The following is a 26,812-nucleotide window of genomic DNA, read 5'->3' as shown; positions in this document are numbered from 1 at the left end:
TCAATGTTTGGACAAAGGCTTCTGGACATGAAGTTCATGCCTCTGATAACTCAGTCTTGTTCTCAATAAGAGAGATCTCCAATTCAGGTAAAAGTCACTGAAAGACATCCAGAATGTAGGAAGCACTGTTTGATGCCTCTAGTGATTAGTGGATTAAGGACATCAGCCTTTTCCTTAACCCCAGCAGCTGTTAGGCAGGTGGTGAACTCTTTAGACAGAGAGGCCAATTCTTGACACAACAAAACTGTCATCTGGCAAAGGGCTCTGCTCCTTTCTATGGTTGTTACTTTCTGCTTCCAGCCATGCAGAACCAGAGCAACTATTTTGTGAAGCAGTTCAAGTGAGCAGGCAGGCAGTTCTGCTAGGCTCCGGATTGCAAGAGCATGGATATCCTCTATTGAATTGTTATTGATTTGCTCAGGTTTTTCTGCTTCCAACTGTTTTTCTCCTTCTTCCTCTCTTCCAATGGTTTCCATCTCTTCCAGAGATGTCCTGATCCATTCATAGGCTGTATATCTTGCCCTGGCAAGTTTCTCTGGTTTGGAGGAGACATGCAGCTGAAAAAATAGCTCTGTCATCTCTTCAGTAAAGTCTTCATTCCCTTTCTTCTCTTCTTCATAGAACTCTGCTAGGGAAAATGCTTCTTTAAGTTGCTGCAATTCAAGTTTTAGAGTCTTTAATTCTTCTCCACTTAGAGAATTAAAAATAGATTTCACCTTTATTTCACTTTCTTGAGAGAGCATCTCCAGAGCTTCTATATGTGAAAGGCCTTGAAATTCATCAAAGGGTAGCCCATAATGAATTTTCTTGTCTGTTTCCATGGTAACTTCTTGGCAGTTCATAGCTCTTCTTTCTCCTTTGCCTCTTGTAAAACCTGGGAGTGTAGATCAGAAGTCTGGTTCATCAGACCCTTGGTTCTTTTAAATCCAGGATCCCCTTCTGCTGTTACATCCATTGTCTTTTTTCCAATGAATTCTAAGGCATCCAAACTCCCACTGATAACACTCTTTCCTGTGCTCTGAACAGCAGTAGAGATAGTCAAGAATACCTCAAATGGCCCACTCATTGGAGAGGAGTCTCCATTCTCTTTGGCATTTGTCTCTCCTGTTGCATACTGGACTTCAGTTGAAATTTCACTGGGACTAGGGATTCCAAGGGAGGTCTCTGCCTTCTCAATGACATTTGAGATACCTTGTCCTACCTGAGGCTGAGGAGAGCAAGGACTTGCCCCAACTGCCCCAGTAGCCCCATCTCGACTTGGGTACATCTTTGGAAATAGTCTCTTGGCCTACAGCCTGTGATGCCTGAATAGGGAGAACTTCTGTGTCAAGGTCACTGGAAGGTTTGGACTCTGGTCTTTTCTGAGTAGAAGCTATAGATTCTGATTTACTCTGACTTGGCACTTTGGTCAACTGACTCAAAATTCTTGTCTGGCTTACAGTTCTCATCTTCATGGATGGGAGTTGCTTCAGTTATCACTGAAGTCTCAAGATCATCTTTATCCGACTTGACTGGATCATTGCCCGGGCCACCTCCTCCCTCACCGCAGCCACAGCCTCCTCCAAGGAGCTGTTCCTACTTATTTTTTATTAATTTTTAATGCAGCATAGTTGCTTTATAGTGTTTTAGTTTCTGTTGTACAGAAAGTGAATCAGCAACATTTTTATATATGTCCCCTGTTGTTGGATTTCCTTCCCATTTAGGTCACCATAGACCATTGAGTAGAGTTCCCCGAGCATTTCACCAGGTTCTCATTATTTATGTATTTTATGTATAGTACCAATAGTACACATATGTCAGTCTGAATTTCCCAGTTCATTCCACCCCACCTCCTCCATCTTGGTGTCCATACGTTTGTTGTCTGTGTGCAAATAGGATCATCTACACCATTTTCCTAGATTCCACGTCCATGAGTTAGTATACGATATTTGCTTTTCTCTTTCTGACATACTGAACTCTGTATGACTGTCTGTAGGTCCATCCATGTCTCTGCAAATGACACAGTTTCTTTCCTTTTTCTAAGTAATATTCCATTGTGTATTTGTATCACATCTTCTTTATCTATTCCTCTGTTGATGGAAATTTACCTTGCTCCCCTCTCCTGGATATTGTAATAGTGCTGCAATGAACAATGGTGTGGATGTATCTTTTGAATTATGGTTTTCATTGTGTATTTTCCCAGAAGTGGGATTGCAGGGTCATATGGTAGTTCTATTTTTTTTTTTTTTTTTTGCATACAAACAACACATTTATTTTTAACTGAAAGCAAAAGATAATAAAAGAATGATAAATATTCCATAGATTTGAATTTACCAAATGAAAATGTTTGATTCTTTTAGCAAATTAATAGGTATGTCTTCAGTGTTAATGTTTAGGGTGTTTACCTCACCTCTGTGAGCATTATTCTAATTAACATTTTAAATCTTGGAAAAAGAGCTAAAATCAACACAGGGAATTTAACAGAGTTAAGTGAAAGTTACACATTCATAAAGCAAATATTAACTATAGGAAGGTATGAGCTGAGTCAGACAACTCAGTAGTAATTCATTTGAAAAGATCTAAGAACTTAGGCAATAAGTTCAAGGTAAGACAAAAAGGTGTGGTAAATATGTTTTCAATACATATACTTTAACCTAGTTAATTAGCACTTGAGGATTAATCTACAATGAGTGTTGAGATCTACCTGTTATATTTAAAAATTAATATCACCTCAATGGCAAAATCTTTGCTAGATACTACAGAGAATGAAAAGCAAGGAAAAATGTATATTCCCTAGAAGAATAATCATTGTGGGAGGTCGTAGGAAAGTTGAGTGAAGTGTCAAGTACACTAATAGTAAAAATACAAAGTAGATTCAAAAGTGAGAAATATGCATTCAAAAGAATGTTTAGATCAGACAGCTTGAAGTGTGTCAACAAATTATATATAGAAAATATTATATATAGAAAGTCTCAGCTCAGAACTCACTTCTTATTTGAATAGGTTATAGATGAAAGGCTAGTTTGCAAAGCAATATAAAAAAGGAAAACAAAAGGAAATTGATAGGTTGGAAGAAAGCAAAAGAATAAAATTACTGAATGTTTTGATTCGTGGAATATTAAGGAAACAGAAAAGTCATGAATTATTCAAGGAGATTTTCCAAAAGAAAAATATAGGTTTGGAATTCAAGAGATTATCTCCACAGCTTTGATAATTAAAGTTTTACAGGTAAAGTAAGAGAGAGAATTAAAATACACACACACACACACACACACACACACACACACACACTCAAAATCCAGCCAAGAGCATACTCTTAGGTAATGATCTCTTATAGGGGAAGGAGAAATAAAAGGAACTAACAGAGGACAATTTATGGAGATGGAAAGGGAACCAACATACTTCAGTATTACGAAGAGAGAGTATAAAGAGGTGTTCCTCAGGGGTGGAGTGAACCGTGGAAGTTATTTGGGCTTTTCACAAATGTTTGGTTATCTCCTGGTCACATAAGATTATTCTTCCTGCTTGTGCCTCACCGCTCCCCGACTTAATTCAGGAATGGCCAAGTGGCTTAGTTGACCGATAAAATATGAACGGAAGTAACCTGTGTCACTCCCAGATGAACCTTTGAATGCCAGAGCATCCAGTCACAGGCAGCATTCCAGAAAGTTCTGCTCTACAGGTTAGCGTTCCAGGAGTGAGGATAACATAGATCTTCTAGATGATTCTCACCGGACATGTATTGTGACCATCATAGTTTTTAAAATCTTTTGTTTTATTTTTTTAAGTTATGAAATTATAACACATTTATAAGAGACTTGGAAAATACAGAACAAAGTTACATATGGTTCACTGTGACAATTGTTTAAGTAGATAAATTAAGATTTTTAGTTGGAGTTTTAATATCAAACTCAGAGATTGAATGAATGTTCAGAAAAGTAGAATAATATAGTAGACCTGAAAAGCATTATGAACCAATTATACAATTTTCACACAACAGTAGGATACAAATTCTCTTCAAGTGCCCATAGACTGTAAACTAGGAGACACTGGAACATATCCAGAGACATAAGACCAGGTACAGAAATGTCATGGTCTAAAGGTATTGAAATCATACAGATCTGTTCTCTTACTACTGTGGAATAATGTTAGAGACCAATATCAAAAGGTATTTGAAAATAACCTACATATTTTCAAGTTCCATGTGACATTTACCAAGAGAGATCTTTGACTTAGCTGTTGAAACTCTTGATAAAGTTCGAAGACTGAAAAAACATGGAGGGTGATTGCAGAAAGTAAAGGATTTAAGTGGGAAATTAGTATCAAAATGAGGCATAATAACAAAGATCTTTATTTTTATTTTATTTTATTTTTTTTAGTTCTACCACTTTATTGCTACCAACCCATTTCTCTCCACCCTCGTGCACACATGCTCAGTCATGTAAGCCCATGGACTTCAGCCCGCCAGACTCCTCTGTCCATGGACTTTTCCAGGCAAGAATACTGGAGTGAACAAAGATCTTTAAAAAATCCCATGTGTTTGGAAATTAAATGTCCAGTTTTAGATGAGGGTATATCTAAGAAGCCATAACAAGGAAAATTAGAAAATATTTGTAATAGAATAAAAGTGGAAAGAGAATTTACCAGGATGTGCTGCATGTAGCTGAAGCTGCTCAATGGAATAAAATGTGGAGTCTTGAATAAGGTATGAAAACAATAATGGAAACATGATTAACCTAACAGTATAGATAAAATAATTACATACGGAGTTAGATAGAATGATGTGGTAAGTGGAAAGGTACACATGCATGTGTTTTCATTTACCCAGCCAGTCTCTATTTTTTGGTTAATGCATTTAATCCATGTCCATTTAAGGTAATTATCAGTATGTATGATCCTTTACTATTTTCTTGTTTTAGATTTCTTCTGTGTAAGTCTTTTCCTTCTCTTGTGTCTCTTGCTTAGAGATGTTCCTTTAGCAATTATTGTAAAGCTGGTTTGGGGGTGCTGAACTCTCTTAACTTTTGTTTGTCTGAAAAGCTTTTCATTTCTCCATCAAATCTGAATGAGAGTCTTGCTGGGTAGACTATTCTTGGTTGTAGGTTCTTCTCTTTGATCCCTTTATTATTTTTTTTTCTTTTATCCCTTTAAATATGCCATTTCCTCCTAGCTTCCCTGGTAGCTCAGTTGGTAAAGAATCTGCCTGCAATGCAGGAGGCCCTGGTTCAATTCCTGGGTCAGGAAGATCCCCTGGAGAAGGGATAGGTTGCTCACTCCAGTATTTTATCTTGTCCCTTCATCTGAAACATAACTTTCTGCGTTTTCCTTCTGATTAACTTTCTGTAATGTGATTTTTGTTCTAGTCAGCTGTGGAATTGTGGATCTCCCTGCTGCTGCTTTCTGCCCTCTGATGGAGTAGGCTAAAAGCCTTGTGTAAGCTTCCTGATGAGAGGGACTGGCAGTGGGAAAAAGTGGGTCTTGCTCTGGTGGGCAGGGCCGTGCTCAGTAAACTTTAATCAAATTGTCTATTAATGGATGTGGTTGTGTTCCCTCTCTGTTAGTTGTCTAGCCTGAGGCGACCCAGCCCTGGGCTGGGCTCTGTGGTAGGGTTAGTGGTGACCTTCAAGAGGACTTACACCAAGGGTCCTGCCAGTGCCTATGTCCCTGCAGCAAGCTGCTGCTGACACATGCCTCCACATCAGACTCCCCAGCACCAACAGGAAGGTCTTATTCAGTCTCTTGTGGAGTCATTGCTCCTTTCCACTGGGTCTTGGTGCACTCAAGATTTTGTTTGTGCCCTCCAAGAGTGGAGTCTGTTTCCCCCAGTCCTGAGTAACTCTTGTAGTCAAATCCTACCAGCCCATAAAATCAGATTTATTGGGTACTCCCAGTCCCTTTGTTGGATTCCCAGGCCGGGAGACTGATGTGGGTCTCAGAACCTTCACAACAGTGAGAGAACTTTTTTGGTATTATTGTTCTCTAGGTTGTGGGTCACCCATCCAGCAGGTATAGGATTTTTTTTTTTGTCATGATTGCACCCCTCCTACTATCTTGTTATGGCTTCTTCTTTGTCTTTGGACATGGGATATCTTTTTTTTTTTTGGTGGGTTCCACTGTCTTCCTGTCCATGGTGGTTCAACAGCTAGCTGCAATTTTGGTGTTCTCATAGGAGGAGATGAGCACACTTCTTCCTCTCTGCCATCTTCAACCAGCAACATCTATTCTTAGTTTTTTAAGGAACCTCTATACCGTTCTCCATAGTGGCTATATCAGTTTACATTCCCACCAGCAGTGTAATAATATTCCTTTTCCTTCACACTCTGTGCAGCATTTATTGGTTGTAGATGTTTTCTTATCCTGAAATTGGATAATAGTGCTTTACGGTGTTGTACTGGTTTCTGCTCTACAACAACATGACTCAGCTATAAGTATACATATATCCCCTTCCTCTTGAGCCTCCCTCCAACCCACACCATCTGACCCATAAGATCATCACAGACCACTGAGCAAATTGTGCTGTGCTACAGAGCTGCTTCATGCTAGCTTTCTGTTTTACACGTGATAGTGTATGTATGTCAGTGATACTCTTAATTCGTCTTACCCTGTCCATCCTCCACAAGTCCTTCCTTTGTCCACCAGTCCATTTCTACATCTCAGTCTCTATTCCTCCCCTGCAAATATGTTCATCAGTACCATTTTTCTGGATTCCATATATATATATATATATATATATATATATATATATATATATGTATATGCATTAATATACAGTATTTGTTTATCTCTTTCTGATTTACTTCATTTTATATGACAGGCTCTAGGTTCATCCACCTGATGACAACTGACTCAATTTCATTCCTTTTTATGACTGAGCAACATTCCACTGTGTATAAATATATGTCACAACTTCTTTATCTGCACATCTGTGGATGGAATCTAGGTTGCTTCCCTGTCCTGGCTGTTGGAAGTAGTGCTGCTATGAACATTAGGGAACATGTATCTTTTGCAGTTATGGTTTTCTCTGCATCTATGCCCAGTAGTGACATTGCCAGGTCATATGGTAGTTTTATTCCTAGTTTTTTACAGACTCTCTGGACTCTTCTCCATAGTGTCTCTATCAATATACATTGCCACCAACAGAGTAGGAAAGTTCTCTTTTCTCCACACCCTCCCCTGATGTTGTTGTTTGTAGACTTTTTTATGATGGCCATTCTGACTGGTATGAGGTGATACCTCATTGTAGTTTTGATTTGTATTTCTCCCTTGGTGGCTCAGCGTTAAGAATCCACTGCAGTGCCAGAAACACAAGTTGGATTCCTGGATCGGGTAGATCCCCTCAAGTAGGAAATGGCAACCACACCATTATTCTTGCCTTGAAAATTTCAGGGACAGAGGAGCCTAGCAGGCTAAGTCTGTTGGGTCACAAAGGGTCTGACACGACTGAGCAACTCTGTACATACAGCACAAACATTCTCTTCCTTACCACAGTTCATCACAGGTGGGGATTCTCAAATTATCTCCCTGTGAGCTGAGCAAAGGAACCTTAGACCAACAGTCAGGCAGAGCGGCTGGGTTTTCTGCACTGTGGCCTTATATATGATTATGATAACAACAGGAAAAGAAGTCAAAGAAATAGTTCCAGCATGAAGTCAGAATTGCTTCTTCTCTGCCATGTTTACATGGTGTATCTTTTCCATCCATTTACTTTTAATCTGTGGATAGCATATTAAAGTATTTTTTTTGTAGGCAGCATATATTTAAGTCATGCTTTCCCCCCAGTCTGCTCCTGTTTTGTTTTTTTTAGTTGTTTACTTTTAAAAATATTTTTATATTTTAAAAAAAAGTATTTTTATATTTTTATGTTTGCTTATTTTTAATTGGAGGATATTGCTTTATAGTACTGTGTTGGTCTGTCATGTATCAACATAACCTTCCCTCTTGAACCTCCTTCCTTCAGACTACTCCATCTCACCCCTATAGGTTGCCATAGAGCTGCTGATTTGAGCTCCCTGCATCATACAGCAAATTTCTACTGATTATTTAATTTTACATTTGGGTAATATATGTGTTTCAATACTACTGTCTCAATTTGCCCCACCCTCTCCTTCCCCTACTATGCCCACAAGTCTGTTTTCTAAATCTGTGTCTCCATTGCTTTCCTGCAAATAGGTCCATTAGTACTATCTTTCTAGATTCCATATATATGCATTCATTAATATACAGTATTTCTTTTTCTTTCTGTCTTACTTAACTCTGTGTAATAGGCTCTAGGTTCATCCACCTCAAGGCACCTCAAGTGCCTTGCTTTTTCAGTTCAGTTCAGTCACTCAGTTGTGTCCGTCTCTTTGTGATCCCATGCACTATACCATGCCAGGCTTCCCTGTCCGTCACCATCTCCTGGAGCTTGCTCAAACTCATGTCCGTTGAGTTGGTGATACCATCTAACCATCTCATCCTCTGTCGACCCTTCTCCTCCTGCCTTCAATCTTTCCCAGCATCAGGGACTTTTCTAAGGAGTCAGTTCTTTGCATTAGGTGGCCAAAGTTTTGGAGCTTTAGCTTCAGCATCAGTGAATGTTCAGGATTGATTTTCTTCCAGTGAATATTCAGGACTGATCTCCTTTAGGATGGACTGGTTGGATCTCCTTGCAGTCCAAGGGACTCTCAAGAGTCTTCTCCAACACCACAGTTCAAAAGTATCAATCTTTGGCACTCAGCTTTCTTTATAGTCCAAATCTCATAACCATACATGACTACTGGAAAAACCATAACTTTGACTAGACAGGCCTTTGTCAGCAAAGTAATATCTCTGCTTTTTAATATGCTGTCTACTTTTGTCATAGCTTTTCTTCCAAGGAGCAAGTGTCTTTTAATTTCATGGCTGCAGTCACCATATGCAGTGATTTTGGAGCCCAAGAAAATGAAGTCTGTCACTTTTTCCATTGTTTTCCCATCTATTTGCCATGAAGTGATAGGACCAGATGCCATGATCTTAGTTTCTTGAATGTTGAGTTTTAAGCCAGCTTTTTCACTCTCCTCTTTCACTTTCATCAAGAGACTCTTCAGTTTCTCTTCACTTTTTCCCATAAGGGTGGTGTCATCTGCACATCTGAGGTTACTGATATTTCTCCGGGCAATCTTGATTCCAGCTTGTGCTTCCTCCAGCCTGGCATTTCTCATGATGTACTCTGCATGTAAGTTAAATAAGCAGGGTGACAGCATACAGCCTTGATGTACTCCTTTTCCTATTTGGAACCAGTCTGTTGTTCCATGTTCAGTTCCAACTGTTGCTTCTTGACCTGCATACAGATTTCTCAGGAGGCAGGTCAGGTGGTCTGGTATTCCCATCTCTTTCAGAATTTTCCACAGTTTTTTGTGATCCACACAGTCAAAGCTTTGGCATTGACAAGCAAAAATATATGTTTTTCTAGAATTCTCTCCTTTTTTCTATGATCTATTAGATATTGACAATTTGATCTCTGGTTCCTCTGCCTTTTCTAAATCCAGCTTAAACGCCTGGAAGTTCTTGGTTCACATACTGGTTGGAGAATTTTGAGCATTACCTTGCTAGCGTGTGAGATGAGTGCAGTTGCGCGATAGTTTGAGCATTCTTTGGCATTGGAATGAAAACTGACCTTTTCCAGTCCTCTGGCCACTGCTGAGTTTTCCAAATTTGCTAGCATATTGAGTGCAGCACTTTCACAGCATCATCTCTAGGATTTGAAATAATTCCACTGGAATTCCATCACCTCCACTAGCTTTGTTCATAGTGATGCTTCCTAAGGCCCACTTGACTTTGCATCCAGGATGTCTGGCTCTAGGTGAGTGATCACACCATCATGGTTATCTGGGTCATGAAGATCTTTTTTGTATAGTTCTTCTGTGTATTCTTGCCACCTTTTCTTAATATTTTCTGCTTCTATTAGGTCCATACCATTTCTGTCCTTTATTGAGCCCATCTTCGCATGAAATGTTCCCTTGGTATCTCTAATTTTCTTGAAGAGATCTCTAGTCTTTCCCATTCTATTGTTTTCCTCTATTTCTTTGCACTGATCGCTGAGGAAGGCTTTCTTATCTCTCCTTGCTATTCTTTGGAACTCTGCATTCAAATGGGTATATCTTTCCTTTTCTCCTTTGCCTTTCGCATCTCTTCTTTTCACAGCTGTTTGTAAGGCCTCCTCAGATAACCATTTTGCCTTTTTGCATTTTTTTTCCTTTGGAATGTTCTTGATCACTACCCCCTGTACAGTGTCATGAACCTCCATCCATAGTTCTTTAGACACTCTATCAGATCTAATTCCTTGAATCTATTTCTCACTTTCACTGTATAATCGTAAAGGATTTGATTTAGGTCATACCTGAATGGTCTAGTGGTTTTCCCTACTTTCTTCAATTTAAGTCTGAATTTGGCAATAAGGAGTTCATGATCTGAGCCACAGTAAGCTCCTGGTCTTGTTTTTGCTGACTGTATAGAGCTTCTCCATCTTTGGCTGCAAAGAATATAATCAATCTGATTTCGGTATTGACCATCTGGTGATGTCCATGTGTAGCGTCTTCACTTGTGTTGTTGGAAGAGGGTGTTTGCTATCACCAGTGAGTTCTCTTGGCAATTTCTATTAGGCTTTGTCCTGCTTCATTCTGTATTCCAAAGCCAAATTTGCCCGTTACTCCAGGTATTTCTTGACTTTCTACTTTTGCATTTCAGTCCCCTAAAATGAAAAGGACATCTTTTTTGGGTGTTAGTTCCTCTGCAGGAGACCCTTTAATACCAAAAGGTATGTCTCTCTCTCTTATGGGGTCGCTGGTTTTTATCTCCTGGGTCCTGGTACATGGAAGACTGTGTGCACCCGCAAGAGTGGATTTTCTGTTTGCTTCAGTCCCATGGAACTTCTGTGATCGAACCCTGTGTGTGTGCTCAGTTGCTGAGTCATGTCTGGCTCTTTGAGACCCCATGGACTATAGCTCACCAGGCTCCTCTGTCCGTTGGGTTCTCCTAGCAAGAATACTGGAGTGGGGTGCCATTGCCTCTTCCAGAGGATCTTCATTACCCAGGGATCAAACCTCCAACTCTTGCATCTCCTGCATTAGCAGGTGGATTCTAAACCCTGGCCTTCAAAGCCAGATCCTCTGGGGACTCCTCCTCCCATTGCTGGACCCCCAGACTGGGAAGCCTGACATGGGACTCAGAACTTTCAGTCCTGTGAGATAACTTCTTTGGTATAACTGTTTTCCAGTTTGTAGTCACCCACCCAGTGGCTACAGAATTTGATTTTCCCTCAGTTGCACCCCTTCTACCATCTCATTATGGTTCCATTGTCTTTGGATGTAGGGTATAATTTTTGGTAGCTTCCAGCAGTTTTTTTTGTCAATGGTTGTTCAGCAGTTAGTTGTAATTTTGCTGTTTCCGTAAGAAGGGAGTATGCTCACATCCTTTTACTCCACTTTCTTGAGCTAATCTCCAAACCAACTTTTGTTACAAGTGAAACTCAATTCATCAAGTCACAGAATCAGTTTTTCCCTGTTAATATTTGTCCTTTAGTAATGGCTGTATTAAAAAGAAATGTAATATGGGTTCTAATGCACAACAGAGGTTGAGATGGTTAGGGAGAATCACCAACTCAGTTGACAAGAGTTTGAGCAATTCTGTCTCCAGGAAATAGTGAAGAACAGAGGAGCCTGGTGTGCTGCAGTCCATGAGGTCACAAAAAGTCAGCCACGACTTAGCAACTGAACAACAGTGTGTTCTAAATCTGGCCATTCTTAACTCTGATTAGATGGAACTAATGTTTCTTTCCCAAAATTTATACCTCACTTCCTTTTTCTTGGATAATTGTATAAATTAGTGAATTATGGAGATAGTTATTTTCTCTCTACCAGGAATTCCTGTGATTTCTGGTCTGTTGATGGCCTTGTTTTCTTCTGGCACTTTTTCTTTTTCATTTTAGTGTTTTGGGAGGGAGGAGTTTTGGAGTCATTCCTCAGACCATAATTTAACCTTGGATCTCTCGGTTCTTTGAGTAAATTAAGGATTACACACATCTTTGTTAATCCACTGTGGAATGTCTAACCGCAAAAGGAAGAAATATTTTTCCCATGTGGTGATTTTGTTATTGTTCTTAGTATATGTATACTTGTTTCAAAAGCTAAGTATTCTGGGCTCGTGAGAAGATGATTAACATGATGTAGCACCAAGTAATGTGGCAGTTTAAGACACTCTTGGGGTGCTGAGTTGGAGTGCATTTTCTAGTGATATTCTTACATATCAGTCTGTAAGCACTGGGTCCCTCAAATTTTTGTCTGATATGCTGTCCCTTGCCTACTTGGAAAGATAGTACATTTGCCTGCATTTCTCTCTTCCAGGTGGTCACTTCTAGGTAAGTTCTGTTGTTTCAGCCTCATCCATTTTTGCCAGTTGTCCTTTTCCTGTAAACTTATAATCCTTTTGGACTTCACTTCTCTCAACTCATTATCAGCAGAAAGGCAAACACATAAGGTGTTCAGAATACTTAATACTTAGTGACTCTTTGTTATCTTTTCAGTGGCTCTCAGGTGCACAAAATCATCAGTTGTAATCATGAGTTCATCACATATGCATCATGCATGCCTACACAGACTGCTTATTTTTAATGAAATAAGAACCTTGAACACACCATACAGTATAAAAGCTAGGACCTTGACCAAAATATATTTAATTCAGTGGTCTTTCTCAAACTTTTTCTTCTACAAGCTCTTATACCTGCAGAAATGTAGTGCTGTGAGAGTCGGACAGTCAAGGCTAAATAGTATGAGGATTCCAGGAGGGTCACCCTGTGGAGGTGATGTTTGAGTCCAAAGAGGAGTGGGGAGAGCCTTTAGGAAAGGGAAGAGAAGAGGGCAGAGAAAAGGAGGAAAATAGGGGTGTAATAGAAACCAAGAGGAGGTGGCCCTTGAGGTCAGGACTCCATAACATCACATGACAGAACCTACAGCAGTAATTTAGGGCCGAATTGCTTTCTGATTGACCCACATGGCTCTTGCCTGGCATGGAGGTCTTCATTTTCCTTCCTCTGGATTTTGGGGGTGAGGGAGAAGATCACAGTAATTTTTTTTTCAGTTTGAGTTGTAATTAACATATATCACTATAAAGGTTGAAGGTATATAGCATAATGGCTTAACTTACTTATATCGTGAAATGATTACTACAATAAAAAATTTTTTTTCCTCTAAGGAGAACTAAGGATCTAATAGCTTTCTTAATAACATTCCTGTATATCATACAGCATTGTTAACTATAGTCATCATTTGTACATTATATCCCTAGTAGGTATTTATCTTATAACTAGAAGTTTGTATATTTTGACTACTTTGATCCTGTTCTCCTTTCCCCAACCCCTACTTTTGGTAACTGCAAATCTGATCTTTTTTTATGATTTGCTTTGTTTTATTTTTAGATTCCATGTAATATGTGAGATCATACAGTATGTCTTTCTTAGATTTATTTTAGTTCACATAATGTCTTAGAGAGCTTCCCCAGTGGCTCAGCCAGTAAAGAATCCACCTGCCAATTTAGGAGATGTAGGTTCAATCCCTCGGTCGGGAAGATTCCCTGGAGAAGGAAATAGCAACCCATTCTAGTATTCTTGTTTGGAAAATTCCATGGGCAGAGGAGCCTGGCTGGCTATAGTCCATGTGGTTGCAAAGAGTCGGACAGGACTGAGCACACATGCCTAATGCCCTGTCTTAGAGGTCCATGCATGTTGTTGCAAATGGCAGGATTTCTGTGGTTTTTTTTATGGCTGAATAATATTCCTGTGTATGTGTATGTAGAAAACTTTTAAGTCTCTACCTAATAATCATTAAAATTAATAAATGAATTCAGCAAAAATTGCAGGATACAATATACAGAACTCTGTTGCTTTTCTATATACTAATATCAAATTAGCATACATAACCACAGCTTCCTTTCCCATTCATCAATTGATAAACACTTAAGTTGTTTCCATGTCTTGGGTAATTATAAATAATGATGCTATAAACATGAGGGTGCACATATATTTTTGAGTTAATGTTTTCTTTTGGATATATTTCCAGAAATCAAACTGCTAAATTATATGGTACTTGTGTTTTTAGTTTTTGAGCATGTAAGCAATGAGTTCTTTGTTTATTGAGTAAGGCCTGTAATCATTATAAACTTCCCTCTTAGAATTGCTTTTGCTGTATCCCACAGATTTGGGAGTGTTGTGTTTCCATTTTCTTTTGTCTCAAGACACTTTCTGATTACCTTTTTGATTTCTTCATTAACCCATTGGTTTTTTAGTAACATGTGTTTGTTCTTTTCCCATTTTTCTTTCTGTAATAGATTTCTAGTTTCATACCATTGTGTTAAAAAAATATTTGATATAACTATCCTCTTAAATTTGTTGAGAATTGTTTTCTGGCCTAGGATGTGATCTATCTGGAGAACATTCCATGTGTATCTGAACAGACTGTATTCTGTTGTTTTGGAATGGAATGTCCTATAGATATCTACAAGTCCAGCTGGTCTGTTGTATCATTTAAGACCACTGTTGCCTTAGTGATTTTCTGAATTTTCCATTAATGTCAGTGAGGTGTTAAAGTCCTCTGCTATTATTGTATTATTGTCAGTTTCTCCTTTTATGTCTGTTAGTATTTGCTATATAAATATAATATTTAGCTGCTCCTGTATAGGGTGTGTAAATGTTAACGAGTGTAATAATCTCTTCTTGTACCGATCACTTTTTCATTATATAATGCCTTTCTTTTTCTTTCTTTATGGCCTTTGTTTTTATGTCTGTTTGTCTGATGTATTGCTAGCCCTGCTTTCTTATTGTTTCCATTTGCAAGAAATATCTTTTTCTGTCCCTTCACTTTCAGTTTTTGTGTATTTAGCTGTGAGGTGAGTCTCTTGTAGGAGACATATAGAAGGGTCTTGGTTTTTCATCCAATAAGCCAATCTATGTTTTGACTCGAGCATTTAGTCCATTGACATTTAAAGAAATTGTTGATAAGTATGTTCTTATTTCCATTTTATGACTTGTTTCCCGGGATAGGGGGTGGGAGTTATAGCTATTCTTTCTTTCTTCTCTTTTGTTCCGTTGTGGTTTGATGCTTTTCCTTAGAATATGCTTGTTTTCCTTTCTTTTTTAGTTTTTGTGTGTCTGTTGTACGTATTTGATTTGTGGTTACCATGTGGATAATATATATTGGCCTAACTATATCTACTTGTGTTAAACTAGTACTTATTAAAGTTCAGAAACATCTAAGAGATCTACTTTACTCTCCTTGATCACATTTTTCATTTTTGATGTCATATTTTACATCATGTTTATCCCTTGACTGATTAGTTATTTTACAGTTTCATGTAATTTTTACAGTTTCATGTCTTTCAGTCTTCAGAGTGCCTTACTTAGTGATTGATCTTCACTTCTTACTATATATTTGCCTTTCCTTTGGCGATTTTCCCTTTCCTCTGAATTCTTACTTCTTTTCTACATGGAGAAGAACCTTTAACATTTCTTTTATGATAGGTTTAATATTAATAAACTCTTTAATTTTTGCTTACCTGAGTTCTTTTTCTCTCCTATTCTGAATGATTATTTTGCTGTAGAGTATCCTCAGTTGCAGATTTTTACCTTTCTGCACTTGGAATGTATTATGCCAGTCCCTTCTGGGCTGCAGTCTTCTTTCACACAATCAGCTGATAGCTTTCTGGGGAGGGGTTCCTTGGTATATGACTCTCTGTTTTTCCCTTGCTGCCTTTAAAATTCTCTTTTTATCTTTAACTTTTGCCATTTTAATTATGATATGTTTTATTGTGGGTCTGTTTGGGTTCATGTTGTTTAGGATCCTATCTGTTTCCTACACCTGGGTATCTATTTCCTTCTTCAAATTTGGGAAGTTTTTAGCCATAATTTCCTCAACTATATTTTCAATACTGTTCTTGCCTTCTTTTCCTTCTGGGGCCCTCATTATACAAATTATGATATGCTTTATGTTATCCCAAAAGTCTCTTAAATTGTTTTCATTTTTTTAATTTTCTTTTTGTTGTTCTGATAGGGTGATTTCCATTATTCTACCTTCCAGATCATTTATGCATACTTCTGAGTCACTTAATGTGCTATTCATTCCTTTTGTGTATCTTTTATTTCAGCTATTGAATTCATCATTTCTGATTCTGTATATTTTCTAGCTCCTTGTTAAATCTTTCACTAGGTACATAAATTCTTTCCTGTAATTCAGTTGACATTTGTATTACCAATGCTTTGAATTCTTTATCTGGTAAATTGTTTATTTCTGTTTCATTACTTTTTCAGGGGTCTTCTCTTACTCTTTTAATTGAGAGCAGTTCCTGTGTATTTCCATGTTGCTTGACTTTTCTCTGCCTCTGTGAATTTAGGTGAAATGGTTAGGATTGCCTCTGTAGGGGTGTGATTATGTGGGAGTGTGCCTATACAGAGTGCGTGCCCGTTGCCTTTGATGGGAGAGCTGGGTTAGAATGGACACATCCACCTCTTGCCTCAGGGTGTGCTGGCAGCCATCGCCTTGGCAAGGGTGGGGCTGGAGATGGAGGGGCCGGAGCTAGAGCTGAGTGTGAGGGGGAATTCTCCTCTTCTCAGCGGCTGTCATCTTCCTGTCAGGGGCAGGGTCTGGTCCCAAGTAACTGCAGAAGCGCTGAGGTTTGGGCTGACCTGCCCTTTAAGTGTGTTTTCCCTTGTGCCCAGAGCAAGGACATGCTGAAGCGTATGGGGCCCCTATAGGCTTTGGGCTCATGTCAGGTGTAGACAGAGGCCCAGGCTCTCTCTGATGCACTGTCTGGGCAGGCACCTGCAGTTCTTTCCCTCCGCTCAGATGCAGCCTTGGATACAAGTGTCCCTTGTCCGTCACAGCCAGTCACTGCCCCCAGCCCCTGCTGCCCGTGCCCTGTTGTGGATCCACGCTCCAGGGCAGGAGGGGCCCACGTGGACTCTGAACATGTGTCACGGGGTGAGCTGTGGAGCAGCAGCACCGTCAGAATCTGGGCTGCTTCTGGTATGTGCTTGAGAAAGCTCCAACAGTGGCCACCGTCGCCCCACCCAGGCTCCACCAGAGGACCAGCTCACCCCTCTGTCCCACAGTCAAGGCTCCTCCCTGGTGATGGGCACCCCAAATCCAGTGCTGACCATTCGCTTGGCTCAGGGTAGGGCGCACAGAACCATGGTTGCAGGAAACCCAGCAGCTGCTGGAGCAGACCTCTCTCTGCCCCGCCTCAGGGGCAGTCCACACACGTGTGCTTGTTTCAAGTGGACTCCAGGCTTCCCAGAGCCCTTCTCTTAGTCCCAGCAGTCCTCCAACGAGCCGTGTAGGCTCTTCTTTTCCTTCTGGCGTGGGACGCCAGGACTGTGATGCTCAATCTGTGGCCCTGACCAGTCACTCCCTAAGATGGGTGTCCACCCATGTAATCTCCCTTTTTCTCTGAATTCCCTCCCAGGGGCATAGGTCCATACCTAATTTCTATTCTTCCTTTCCTCCTTGATCTTTTCTTACATCCTTGGTTGTACAGGAGTCCTCCTGCCACTTTCTTGGTAGTTTTCAGTGAGAGTTGTTCCACATGTAGATGTATTTTTGATGTGCTCATGGGGGAAGGTGAACTCCATGTCCTCTTATTCCACACCTTGATTGATCCACACACACACACCTCTATGTATTCTGCAATGTGTCAGTTATCTAACACTCATCTGATTATTGTGCTTAGCCTTCATGGATTATGGCCTTTGTTCATGATTACTATTTACATCTAGGACTTAGAGTAACCACTTGTATTAGTCTTCTTGGGGTACCATAGCAAAACACCATAGACTAGGTGTCTTCAACAACAGAAATTCCCTTCTCACAGCTCTGGAGGCTTTAAGTCCAAGATCAAGGTGTTGGCTGCATTGGTTTCTCCTGAGGCTCCTCTCCTCAGCTTGCAGATGGCCAACTTCTCATGTCCTCACATGGACTTTTCTCTGCACAGGCATCTTTGGTATCTCCCTTATTATAATGACCTTATATACCACTAATTACCTCTTTAAAGACCCTGTCTCCAAATACAGTCACACTGAGGGGTAGAATTTCAACATAGAAATTTTGTAGGGGCCAGTTAAGTCCATAACAACTGTCAACTTCCCATCCTCTTCAAACTAGAACCCAAGAAGCTCAACCCTACTAAAAGTTGTCCATCTTTCCAGCCAGAAAGCTCTCTTACAAAGCCAGCCTATTGGTAGCAAGCCTCCCAGCTTTCAGATACAGTTCACACTATCTAAATTAATCCATAAGGGTCTAAGCCATTGGCATCTTGCTCAGTTCTGACTTCATAGCCTGACCCCCACTGATGCCCTGACCCATTTTCACCATTCTCCTGTCCCCTCGCCACCATTTTCCTTCCTTATGGAAGTGATCAGGGCTTGCAAACTTAGATTTTTTTCCTGTGGGCTTCTATCTGTTCTTCTATTATCTATATTCTTTATGCAGTTGAATCTTACTTGTTCAAGACTCAGTGGAAGTATCTCCTCTTCTAGAAGCCTCTTTACAGGACAATTTCCTGCACAACATTCTATCTTGTGTGCATATTTATAGCTCCGATTTTGCCTCTTGGTGTGTCTCACCCCATCTGAACCATAACCTCCTTGAGGGCAGGGACTATGTCCTTGTTATTCCATTTGTATTCCCAGCCCTTGGCACAGTGCCTGGAATGTCGTAGAAGAAATCCATGAAACTACTTTTTTTTTTAGAGTTCCTTGTGCTCTACAGTAGGTTCTCATTAGTCATCTATTTTATACGTAGCAGTGTGTATACGTCAATCCCAATCTCCCAGTTCATCCCACCACACCCCCCCATTGGTGTCCATATGTTTGTTCTCTACATCTTCGTCTGTATTTCTGTTTGCAAATAGGTTCATCTGTACCATTTTCTAGATTCATATAGAAGCATTAATAAATGATACTTGTTTTTCACTGTCTGACTTACTTCCCTCTGTATAACAGTCTCTAGGTATATCCACATCTCTGCAAATGGCCCTATTTTCTTCATTTTTATGGCTGAGTAATATTCCGTTGTAAGTATATACCACATCTTTATCTATTGCTCTGTTGATAGACATTTAGGTTGCTTCTGTGACCCTGCTATTGTAAGTAGTGCTACAGTGTACATTGGGGTGCATGTATCTTTGTGAATTATGTTTTCTCCAGGTAAATGCCCAGGAGGGGGATTTCTGGATCATATAGTAGTTCTATTTTTAGTTTCTTGAGAAACCTCTATACTGTTCTCCACAGTGGCTGTACCAATTTACCTTCCCACCAACAGTGCAGGAGGATTCCCTGTTCTCCTCCTCTCATTCCATCTCCTAAGCAAATAGCACTGTTCGTGGCCATTGTGGATTCCTATTAAGATGATCATGGGAACATCCTTTCTCACTGATTATGCTGACATATTACTAGCTGACCCTGGTTTATAAGCTGTCTTGCTAATGGTCCCCACAAAGAACTAGGAAAAAAAAACTAATCCCATAATTAGCAGAAGGAAGGAAATAAAGATCAAAGAGAAAGAAATGGAAACTAGATGAAAATAGGAAGAATGAACAAAACTAAGAACTAGTTCTTTGAAAAGATAGCTAGACTATATATGTGCATATTGCTATAAATTTTCAGAACTTCTTTCACTGCATCTCACAAGATCTGAAATGGTATATTTACATGTTCTTTTGTTTCAGTAACTTTTGTTTTAATTGCAGTTTCTTCTTTGACCCATTGGTGGTGTTTAAAAGTGTATTGTTTCATTTTCACTTGTATAGATCTCACTATAAAACATGTGAAAGGTGTATTGACCCCTTTGTCATTATATAATGACTATATTTGTCACTTATCATTTTTTATTTCAAGTCTTCTCTGACTGTTATAAATATTGCTAAACCCACTTTCTTTTTGCTTCTGATTGCTGATTATCTTTTTCAAGGCCTGTACTTTGAGCCTATATGTGTCTTTAGAGCTGAAATGTGTCTCCTTAGGCAGCATTTGGTTCAGTCTTTTTTTTTGTAATCCATCCAGCCACTCTGTACCTTTTGATTATGGAGCTCAATCCCTTTATATTTTATATTTTGCTTTCTGGCTACTTGTCTTCCCACTGGTTTTGTTCCTTCTGTTTCTACTTTTGTAAGTTGTTTCTTTTCATGGTGATTTGCTCATTATCCCCTTTTTTAATGTTTTGTGTCTCTGATCTTGGTTTTTACTTTGTGGTTACCATGAAGTTTACATACATCGTCTCATGTATAAATTGCTATCAACAGAAAAGGGACAATTTTATCTTCTTTTAAATTTATTTTTATTGAAGTGTAGTTGATTTACTGTGTGTTAATTTCTGCTGTACAGCAAACTGACTCAGTTACATATTTTTTATATTCTTTTCCATTATGCTTTATAACAGGATACTGAACATAGTTCTCTGTGCTATATAGTAGTAGGACCTTGTTGTTTATCCATTCCATATATTATTACTTATATCTGCTAACCCCAAACTCAAAATTCATTCCTCCTTCAAACCCTTCTGCCTTGGCAACAAGTGTGTTCTGTATTTCTGAGTCTGTTTTCCTTTTGTAGATAAGTTCATTCATGTCATATTTTAGATTCCATATAAGTGATATCATATTTGTCTTACTTCACTTAATATGATCGTCTCTAGGTCTATTCATGTTGTTGCAAATGGCAATATTTCATCCTTTTTATAGCTAAGTAGTACCCCATTGTTTATATGTACCACATCTTATCTACTCATCTCTTGATGGACATTTAGGTAGTTTCCATGTCTTGGTTATTGTGAATAGTGCTGCTGTGAAAATAGGGGTGCATAAAGTATCTTTTTGCATTAGAATTTTGTCTAGGTATATGCCCAGGAGTGGGATTGCTAGATCATATGTTCATTCTATTTTTAGTTTCCTGTAGGACCCCCATACTGTTTTCCACAGTGGCTGCACAAACTTACATTCCCACCAACGGGAGGGTTCCCTTTGCTCCACACCTTTTACAGGATTTGTTATTTGTAGACTTTTTAATGATAACCATTCTGCTTAGTGTGAGGTGGCACCTTACTGTAGTTAGGTTTGCATTTCTCTAATAATTAGTGACGTTGAGCATCTTTTCACGTGCTTATTGGCAATCTGTATTTCTTCCTTGGGAAATGTATCTTTAAGTCTTCTGCCCATTTTTCTATTGTGTTGTTTGTTGTTGAGTTATATAATCTGTCTCATCAGTCACATCATCAGCAAATATTTTCTCCCATTCTCTAGATTGTCTTTTTGTTTCTTTTTTTATGGTTTCCTTTTCTGTGCAAAAGCTTGTGAGTTTGACTGTTTTTGTTCAGTCGCCAAGTCACGTTCGACTCTCTGCAACCCGCTGGACTGCAGCATGGCAGGCTCCCCTGACCCTCATCATCTCCTGAAGTTTGCCCAAGTTCATGTCCATTGAATCGATGATGCCATCCAACCAATTCATCCTCTGCTGTCCTCTGCCTTCAACCCATCATTAGGGTCTTCAGCAGTGAATCAGCTGTTCACATTAGGTGGCCAAAGTATTGGAGCTTCAGCATCAGTCCTTCCAAAGAGTATTCAAGGTTGATTTCTTTTGAGATTGGCTGGTTTGATCTACTTGCTTTTCAAGGGACTCTTGAGTCTTCTCCAGGACCACAGTTTGAAAGCATCAATTCTTTGGTGCTCTGCCTTCTTTATTGTCCAACTCTCACATCTGTACATGACTACTGGAAAGACCACAGCCTTAACTATACAGACCTTTGTCAGCAAAAACAAGACCTGAAGCTGACTGTGGCTCAGGTGATCAGCTCCTCATAGCAAAATTCAGGCTTAAACTAAAAGCTAGGAAACCCACTAGGCCAATCAGGTACAACTTAAATCCCCTATGAATATACAGTAGAGGTGACAAATAGATTCAAGGGATTAGATCTGGTAAACAGACTGCCTGAAGATCTCTAGACAGAGGTCCATAATATTTGACAGGAGTCAGCAAACAAAACTATCCCAAAGAAAAAGAAATCCAAGAAGGCAAAGTGGTTGTCTGAGGAGGCTTTACAAATAGCTGAGGAAAGAAGAGAAGCAAAAAGCAAGGGAGTACACCCAACTAAATGCAGAGATCCAGAGAAGAGCACGGAGAGACAGGAAGGCCTTCTTCAATGAGCAATGTAAAGAAATAGAGGAAAATTTGATTAGGTACCGTTTACCCTTGTTTTTATTTCTATGGCTTCGGGAGACTTCCCTAAGAAAACATTGGTACAGTGTACATCAGAAAATGCTTTGCCTATGATCTCTTTTGGGAGTTTTATGGTGTCATGTCTTATGTTTAAGTCTTTAAGCCACTTTGAGTTTATTTTCCTGTAAGGTGAGAGGGTGTGTTGTAACCATCAACTTACGTCCAACTTTCCCAACACAGCTCTCTGAAGAGACTGTCTTTTTCCCAGTGTATATTCTTTCCTCCTTGGTCAAAGATTAATTGACTATAGGTGTATGGGTTTATTTCTGGGCACTCTATTGTATTTCATTGACCTATGTGTCTGTGTTTGATGCCTGTGGCTTTGTAGTCTTACCTTGTGTGGAGGTTTCTGGTTGGCAGGAATGGGTGGCGAGGCATCTGACTGTGGAACCTGGCTACAGTCTTCTTGTAGCTGGGGTCTGCCCCCTGGTAAATGAGACTGGGAACTGGGGTCTCTGGCTGGAGGGCTCTGGGTGCCTCAGGTCTAGTGCACACTGGTATGTGAGCCTGGGTCATGAGCCCTCTCGTGGACAGGGCCATGTCCAGAGGCTTTGGTGGGCTCAAAGGGTCTCACGGCAGCCTCTCTGCTGGAGGGTGGGGCTGTAGCCACACCCAGTTACCTGCTTGACCCGAAGCATCCCAGCAACGGTGCCCACAGGCCAGTTCGAGGCTGGCTCTGGGGCTGATGAACTAGAGGGAGGGCTCCACCCATGAAGGCATTTGCCTGCACAGTGTCCACAGAAGGGGTTCCCCAGAATAGCTACTGTTGGTACCTGTGTCTCCAGCATAAGCTGCAGGTGCTTCTTGCCTCTCAAGGAGACTTTCCAGGATCAGCACGAGGTCTGACCCAGGCTTCTGTGAAGTCACTGCTTCTCCCTGGGTCCTGGAGTGTGTGAGGTTTTGTGCACACTCTAAGACTGAAGTCTCTCTTTCCTACAGCCCTCTGGGAACCCCGACAGTCAGTACTGCTGGCCTTCAAAGCCACATGCTCTAGGAGCTCATCTCCCTGGTGTAGAACCCCCAGGCTAGGGAGCCCTACATGGAGCTTGGACCTCTCACTCTTTTGGGAGAACCTCTGCAATTGTAATTATTTTCCCACTTGTGGGTTGCCAACCAGTGGGCAGGGGACTTGACTATATTAGGATTCTGCCCCTCCTACCTGTTGTGGCTCCTCCTTTGTGTCTTTAGTTATCGATGTTTTTGGTAGGTTTTGGTCTTTTTCATCAATGGTTGTTCTGCAGATTGCTTTTATTTGGGTGTGCCTGTGAGAAAATGTGAGCTCAGGATCTTTCTATTCCACCATCTTGACGGATTTCCTCCCCTAAATCATTTCCAAATTCTTACACTCTGACTTGGTAATTCTCTCTTCCACCTGATCTGCTCTGTTTTCAGTGTTTCTAATGCAGTCTTCATCTCACTTCTTGGGCTTCCCAGGTGGCGCAGTGGTAAAGAATCTGCCTCCCAGTGCAGAAGATGCAAGAGAGATGAGCTTGATCCCTGGGTCAGGAAGATCTCCTTGAGGAGGAAAATCCCATGGACAGAGGAGCCTGGCTACAGTCCATAGGGTGGCAAAGAGTCAGACATGACTGAGCATGCATGCACTCTTGGTAAAGTATTCCTTCTGTTTACTGATTTCATTTCTTAGTTCATTGAATTGACAAGTTTTCTTATATATAGCTTGAATTTCTCCGTGACAACTCTTTTGAATTCTTTATAAGGTAAATCATAGTATTCTGTGTCTTTGAGTTCAATTGCTGAAAAATGGTCATTTTATTTTGGTGCTACCACCACATTACCATGATTTTTTCATACTATTTGATGAAATGTGCCTCTGCACATCTTCATTTTAAATAATGAATGCCTTTCTTATTTAGGTAAGGTTTTGTTTGTGTGTGCACGTTCAGTCATGTCCAGTTCTGCAACCCCATGGACTGTAGCCCACCAGTCTCCTCTGTCCGTGGGATTTTCCAGGCAAGAATACTGGAGTGGGTTGTCATGCCCTTCTCCAGGGCATCCTCCTGACCCAGGGACCGAACCCACATCTCTGGCAGGCAGAGTCTGTGTCACCAGAGTGATTCAAGGCTTTGTTTACTGTGATTCTAATATTTCAACAGGCTGGCAATAAGATGCCTTTTTTTTTTTTTTTTTTTTTTACTTTCCAGAAGGTGGCACTATAGCACAAGATTCTGATTTATTCTACTGGTGCTAAATTGGGAAGATGTGCATGTGCCTGGAAAATTCCATAGACATAGTATCCTGATGGGCTACAGTCCATGCCTGGGGTCGAAAAGAGTTGGGTTGAACACACATACGCACACATGCATAAGAAACCTAGTGTTAAAAAATGGATGGTGAAGGAGTTTGGGTGGGGGATGGGTATATAATAAGCACTTGGCACTTTGAGTGTGCCCATGGCCCAGTAGGGGAGTTCTCTACTAGGGGAATACCAGCAGAGAGAGGTCCAGGCTTGGGGGACACTTCTCAGTGGAATTCTGGACAAACAGCAGGAAATCCATATCTTCAGTTGTCCTTGGCTGCCTTCTTTCCTCTCCATCCTCCCAGTCACAGAGGTCTCTCTTCAGGACTCAGGGTGTTGCTGAGGACTCCAGCTGCACCCCCATCAGCAGTTGGACATTCACTCACCTTTTTTTTCCCTTTCCACCTGCTCTGCCAGAGAAACTGATGCCACTGTGGCTGCCACCTTCACTGCAACTCCCTTGGTGTGGCCTTCTCCAGGATCCAGTCCGCCCACTTTCGGATGCACAAATGGGTGCATCTCTCAGGTGTCTTGGTGTGTGTGCAGAGGCACTTTTGTTACAGATGTCTAATTAGTTGTAGGTTGAAGGGGAGAGAAAAAAGGAACACCTCATGCCACCATGATGCTGCCCTCAGTCCCAGCCTCACTCTTGTGATCAACTGCCAACATTTGCATTGTGCCCTGAAACACATCCTTTTCTTGTATGTAATTAACAGGTGGAAATCAAATCCTTTCAGAAGCCATTTATTATTCCGAGGTAACGTGTGTGTGTGCTAAGTCATGTCGGACTCTATGTGACCCTGTGGACTGTAGCCCGCCAGGCTCCTCTGTCCATGGGATTTTCCAGGCAAGAATACTGGAGTGGGTTGCCATTTCCTCCTCCAGGGGATCTTCCAGACCCAGGGATTGAACCCACGTCTCCTGCATCGCATGCACCTTCTTTACCACTAAGCCAACAGGGAAGCCCATGGAGTTAACAAGATAAGAATAATACCTGTATCCATAGTATTGACAACTGCACGTCCCCCCACTGGCTGTAGTCCTGGAAGTCTAGTGGAGAGCATTTCAAGGAGGAAGGAGTAATCAGCTATCAAATGAGTAATGTAGAAATGACCACTGGATTAACAATGTGGACGTCTTTAGTGGTCTTAAACAATTTTGCTGAAATGGTAAGGGGAATAAACCTGAATGAAGGAAGAAAAAAATCAGTCAGCAAATATACTATTTCAGGGAGTACTATCCTAAAGAGAAGCAAATGATGTAATAGCTGGAGAGGAAGCAGAATTGAGATGATTTTTTTTTTAACCTTTTCCATGTATATTTTTAAAGCATACATAAGAATAGAGGGGGAAAGTAACAGGAACCTACATGTTCTCGTTACCCAATTTCAACACCTATTGATGTTTTGAAAACTGTGCTTCATCTACAACGTTTTGATTGGAATATTTTTAAGAACCATTGTTTCACCTCTGATAAGTTTAGTGTGTATCATTTTCAGATGAGAACTTAAAACATCACAATAGCATTATTAACAAGAGTGCCTTAACATAATTTCATAACTCATCTGTGTTTATTTTTTTAATAGAGGATTTTTAAAGGGAAAATTAACAGCATGTGTGTATATTGATGAGACTGATCAAAGAGATGGAAAGAATAAGAGGTGATGGAGGGAGATGGGCCCTGGAGTTTGGGGGGAGGAGTGGTCTTACACAGGTGCAGAGTGGTTGCCTCCGCGAGAGGAGAGAAGGCAGAGTGTGCACACAGATGCACAGCATGGGGGAAGTGTGGTGGAGATAGAATGTGGTGGTTCTATTTAGATGCTTCCATTTTCTCAGTGAAATAAGAAGTATCCTCATCCAGAGTCAGGATGGAAGAGAAAGTACTGGAAGTTTGAGGAAGAGATAGTGTGCAATAGCGGGGGCCAAGCGCTACTTACCCAGAATGGGATCCTTAAGAGGAGCAGGAGTAGAAAGGCAAGTCACTGCTTGGCCACCACCAAAAACACAATACAAAGGGAGCATGTAAAGTAAGTGGTGCAGAAGCAAAACGTCATCATTTCCAGGTTCAGGAATTTATATCCAAATCTATCTGTATGCCAAGTCACTGGACGTTCTAGTTTTGAAGATTCAGTGTTAATGAGTGGTCCATTTCAAGGCCTAATGAGGTGGTCACTGTAGAACAGAAAAACTTCTAATCCCGAAAGAGAAACTGCTGCTGTCCCCACCTTCCATTTTATCCCTCAGCTTTTGCTTTCTGATTTGAAAGTTTGTATGATCGATTGGGAATTTCTCTCAGCTTTTTCAGGGCTA

At 40.4% G+C, this 26,812-nt stretch overlaps 1 pseudogene; it reads right to left on the bottom strand.

Moving 5' to 3' along the window:
• On the bottom strand, positions 1–25,022 carry LOC133066826 (protein FAM114A2-like; annotated as a pseudogene).
• Between the last annotated feature and the right edge of the window lie 1,790 nt (positions 25,023–26,812).

This window comes from Dama dama, chromosome 12 (genome assembly GCF_033118175.1).
Source record: "Dama dama isolate Ldn47 chromosome 12, ASM3311817v1, whole genome shotgun sequence".
Taxonomy (NCBI): domain Eukaryota; kingdom Metazoa; phylum Chordata; class Mammalia; order Artiodactyla; family Cervidae; genus Dama; species Dama dama.
This window is presented reverse-complemented; position numbering and strand designations above follow the sequence as displayed.